This window comes from Rhagoletis zephyria, unplaced genomic scaffold, assembly GCF_001687245.7.
Source record: "Rhagoletis zephyria isolate East Lansing unplaced genomic scaffold, Rhagoletis_zephyria_1.1 Rzeph_scaffold_00597, whole genome shotgun sequence".
Classification (NCBI taxonomy): domain Eukaryota; kingdom Metazoa; phylum Arthropoda; class Insecta; order Diptera; family Tephritidae; genus Rhagoletis; species Rhagoletis zephyria.
The window spans coordinates 127,720-133,458 of NW_016157681.1; positions in this window are offsets into that span (position 1 = coordinate 127,720).

Consider the following 5,739-nt stretch of genomic DNA (forward strand, 5'->3'; position numbering starts at 1 on the left):
GAGCTAACCACGTAGTTATGGCTACTGAGTTGGTTATCCCGATAACCCACTTGATTTAGCGTAGTTTCGCCATATAAAAATGACAGCACTTAACCATTTCACTGAGATGGTTAAAAGCTAACCAACTCGAAACCACGTCGAGAGTCTGATACAACCCTGTGTTTTCCCGCCATCTGTGGGTCATTAGCGTTAAAATATAAAGAATTCGTTCCCTACTAGTGTTTGGACTCAGCTAAAATCAGATTCGATTTACTCCGGTTTTTAAAAAAATTTGAAATCAAGTCCTCTACTCCGCTTGACTTCAAATCTATTCCGTTTTTTCATTCATGTTATGCCCCTCTTGGGGCCGTTTTTTGAGTGTTCACCACCGATTTCAGTAAAAAAATTGAAAGTTAGCCACATCTCACTGTTAAAAAGTAACTTTTTCATAGCAATGCGCCAATAAAGTAACTTCGTTATTTTTTGATGTATGGCTGTACAAATTGGCGGATGCAGAACTTTACTTAAGTTGTTAAAAAATATATGTAAAATGAAATTTATATAAAGTAGAAAAGGTTTGCTTTTTTAAAAATTAAGTGTTAGATACGTTCTACTATATAGAAAATGCTAAAAATTACCTAAATTGTAACATATCCTTACATTGCCTCGCGTACTTATTTTGCATGAATAGAAAATATTTTAGTCAAACAATTAATGTCAGAAACAAAAATTTAATCTAATACAGAAATTTTGTTTTTGCTCCGATTTTTGCAGGAATTTAGTCCTGAATCGATTTTTGGAAGTCCGAACACTGTTCTTTACATTTGTACTGTTTTATAAACCTTAAACCGCAGTGTGGACAGCAATAGTTAGTGAGGTAGTTAAGTTCGATTTGAGATGGTTAAATTTTTGGTGGGGACATGGTATAAGGGATAATTACCCACTTCCGTTAATAGAAGATTGCTTAGAATACCTGGGTGAAAATAAAATATTTACTCTCCTAGATCTCCACATCAGGATTTTTTGAAATTAATTACTTCATTCGTAGTCCTGAATGGTCAATTTGAATTTTTAAGAATGCCATTCGGACTGAAAAATGGACCAGCTATTTTCCAAAGGTTCATAACAAAAATACTTAGGGCCGGTTACTCAATGTCTGGTTAACACTAATCTCCGGTAAAACATCGTTATCGACGTTACCGACTCCATGTTATATGCATGGAGCCGAACACGTCGATAATGAGGTTTAAACGGAGATTAGTGTTAACCACATATTGAGTAAACGGCCCTTAAAGAATTTTTAGAGAAAAACGAAATCATGGTTTACATGGACGATATTATTATCGGTAGCGAATGTATGGATGACCATTATAACTTACTTCAGAAAGTGCTAGCGAAGTTGGCCGCACTTGGACTTTAACTAAAACTAAGCAAGTGTAAATTTGTATATAGCGAGATAGAATATCTACAACGTATCAGAGCAGGGCATAAGACCTTCCGAAAACCATATAAAAGCTATAATTAATTACCCTATGCCTAAAAAGCAGAAAGAATTGCAATCATTTGTTGCACTATGTTCCTACTTTAGGAGATTCGTAAAATCTTTTTCAATACTAGCTCGCCCACTTTATAACCTTCTTAAGAAAAATGCAAAATTCGATTTTAACAACGAATGTGTTAAAGCCTTTCAAAAGCTAAAAGAGAAACTAGTATCAAGTCCAGTATTAGCCATATACAACCACAAAAGAGAAACAGAACTTCATTGCGATGCAAGTGCTCACGGTTTTGGGGCAATACTACTAAAACGGCAGGATGATGGGCAGCTCCACCCAATAGCTTATTTTTCTAAAAGAGCTTCCGAAGCAGAAAGTAGGTACCACAGCTTCGAGCTGGAAACCCTGGCTCTGATCTATGCACTACGCCGCTTACGTGTATATCTTGAGGGGATTAAATTTAAGATCTTAACTGATTGCAACTCACTTGCGTTAACACTTAACAAAAAACTAGTGAATAGCCGAATAGCAAGGTGGGCTCTTGAGTTAGAAAACTACAATTACGTTATAGCCCACAGGGCAGGTATAAAAATGTCGCACGTAGATGCACTTAGTAGAACAGAATCCGATTGCGAAAACATACTTGCTGTCATCGATAGCGAAAACATAGACTTTCAATTACAAATAACGCAGTCTCGTGATCAGAAAATAATAGATTTAAAAAATAAGATTAGAAAACGAAAACATGAAGGACTACGTAATGGAAAATGGTGTTGTATTCAAAAAAGATAAAGATATATTGCAACTTTACGTCCCTAAGGAACTCGAAAAAGAAATCATTAGAACCGTTCACGAACAATTAGGACACCAAGGTGTTGAAAAATTCTACCAAAAAATAAGAGCAAATTACTGGTTCCCAGACATGAAGAACAAAATCAATAACTTTTAAGAAAAACTGCATAAAGTGCATCATGTACTCCGTCCCCAATAGTTCAGGCACTAGATAATTGCACAACATTCCGAAGCACCCTAAGCCCTTCCATACGATACACTTGGACCACTTAGGCCCACTTCCATCCCTACAATCAAAAAGAAAGCATATTCTGGTCATTATCGATGCGTTTACCAAATACGTAAAATTATATCCCGTTCTGACGACGAGTACCAAAGAGGTAACCGCGGTACTTAATGGCTGCGTTTCTTTATACATTCCGGATAATCCCATTTCACAGCCGGAATAAACAGAATGCGTTTGCAATATACGTTAACATATCATCAGGAACGTTCTAAAGAATAAGTAAACAAAAAAGTTTATTCCAAACGTTCAGAATGAATAAAGAAATGCAGCCAATAAATACTTCGAATATTACAGTCGCCCCCAGAGATGTATTACAGATAGGGGTAGCTGCTTTACGTCAAAAGCGGAAACTTGTGAAACTGGTGCAAAACAGAGGCGTCATAAGGAAAAGATGGCAAAAACGGACCAGTTTCTGGATTTGTTTAAAACACTTGTCGGGCACGTAACGGGTCAAGGGACGCGAACTGAATAATTTCTGTGTTATGAATGTTTTTTTGCGATAAATGCGAATGGAGTCCATTGCATACCCTGAATTCCAAATAGTAAAAATACAAGGAATCAGTCTTTATCATTTCTAAACCACAGCAGATTGGACTGTCCAGTATTCGCACGAATCCAGTGATACTTTAATAAAAAAATTAATTTTGATTTTCGGATGTGTTATTTAGGCTTAGCTTAATCTTGTTACAATAATTACTTTATGTGATTTTATTCAACACTGTAGAACAGTTATTTAATAATTTCAGACGGACGTGTGCCATTTATAGTTTTTTAACCAAAAAAAGACTCAGTGCAAACTGTTAACCTGTTCAGTACAAAAAAATACCCAATTGATCTAATTTACGACATATTTAAATAAACTTGAATTTATTCGTAAATTATTTTTTATAAAATTCGTACAATAGCGTTTCTATTTTCATTCCGCTTTTCATTTCCGCTTGTGTTTGTATTATTTGATGTTTGAAAAAAAGGATACATTTCCGATAAAGTTAATTCCCCATTCAGGAAATCATTTTCATTTAAACAAAAGTTGTGTAAAATGCAGCAGGAAATTATTAATAATGGGATTACATCGGGGCAAAGCTTAATAGCTTTTGCAATCGGCGAAATCGTACTTTCAGCAAACCAAATGCCCTCTCAATCACCACTCTTGTCGAAGAATGAACGTTGTTATATTTTTTTGGCTGGAACTTAAGTTTCCGCAATCCTAAATGGTATTAAGAGGTAGGACTTCAGTGCATACTCTTGGTCACCAAGTAAGTGCCTGTCTTGTGGTATGGAAATAGTACCTTAAAATAGAATATAGGACGACGAAAATGTTTACTCATTCATTCATTCATTCGAAAGCTCAGTATATCCACAGCGTAGACAATGTGCCAAGTAATGACAATTCATTATTCTCAGTCTTAGTTAAAATTTTGAAATTGGTTCACTTTCTTTAATATTTTTGCGAGTTTGAATTAAAATTTTTTTGAAATCGTGAACACAAAAAATATTAACAAAAAAAAAGAAATATAGAAAGCGAAAAAATAATAATGCCGCATACGTGTTTTTTTTTAAACAGTGGGAGCTAGCTTGTCACATGTCTTGGCCACCAGTATCACGTTTTTGTGAGAATCATTTTATAGGATTTTACTCGAACTTGCCGTAAGTTACACGAAAAATGTTCCCGTACTCTAAAATCCGGTAAATGCGAGCGATTTTTGGAGAGTTGTTTAGATAATGAAATTGCAAGATTTTACCCGAACTTTTTTCTCTGGTAAAATCACGCAAATTGTCAAGCGATCAGCTGTTACACAAAAGTAAAGAAAAATTGTTCGTTGTTAAGTTGATAGCTAAAAATACTAAAGTACTAGCGGTACCCTGCCACGCTTTGCTGTGGCACGCCTATTTTCAATTTCAGCATGTGGGATCATTCCCGGAAGATTAATTGCGTTCGAAAATTCCGTTGGATAATTAGGTGCTTCCTCTGTTTCCACAACGGTGTTTATCGACGTATATATTATTTCCTCACTTTGAATGTTATTTCCTCACTTTGAATAGCATTATTGAGTTGATAGACATCCTAATCTTCGCGTTCACTGAGCCTATCGTGATTCCAATAATTAATTTGAATATCAAGAAGCATTCTTTCGATCAGCTCTACTTTCGATTTACAAAAGTTATGAGGCAATGCAATTCGTCCTGATCTCTCATCGACTCCCAATAGCCAGTACTTGTCGCGAGAATACCTCGGCTGATAGATCGTTCTGTAACGGGACACACATATTCGTAGTCAACTGCAATCTATGTTCGTGTTGCCACAATGTTGAATATTTCAGGCAAGCATTTATTTCGTCTGCTGGTGGCGATCGAGTAGTTACAGGAAGTGTTTGCGTAAAATCTCCTGCGAGCAATGCATTCTATAGCTGTCATACTATCGACGATACTATCGATAGTCTGGTCACTTGAAATAACTATCGATAGTTTTAGTACTATCGCCGCTATCGTTCCATTGATAGCGTATTCGCTTCCCTAGCGCATTTGATATTTGCACGTATTGGTTCAAAGAGAACAAAAATTGGCCATTTTCTGTGTGAACTAATTGCTGCCAGAAATTTTGGGGTGCAGTCGGCCAAATATACCACTCGTCGACAAAGTGCACCGCTCGACCGACGGTGTCGGTAGAGAAGTGTCGGCTGCCACCATACCAAAAATTTTTCCGTGCCACCACACTTTGAGCAAATTTACCATAGTTCAAAGCAAAATGAAAAAATAAGAACGAAAAAGGAAAGAGGAACAGAAATATAATAAGCACTAGGCAGAGGGGTTCTTGCGGAGGCAAGCGCGTGCTTGTGTCGGATCAAAACAAACTCTAAAATAAAAATGGAAGTCAGAACGACAAGTGTNAACATGTATGAATTTTTCTATTTCAGCTAAGTTGATAAGATTTTCTATGGCAATTTTTGACTTTTTCCGCAATTGTCTAAAGTCATGTAAAATGGACCTTTTTATAAAAACTATTTTATTATAATTTATTTAAACATATATGGCATTTTTGACTTTTTCCGCAATTGTCTAAAGTCATGTAAAATGGACCTTTTTATAAAAACTATTTTATTATAATTTATTTAAACATATGTATGTATGTATATATTTACATTTATTATTTATTTATTTCTTTTATAATTTTATTTGATATTTTAATAT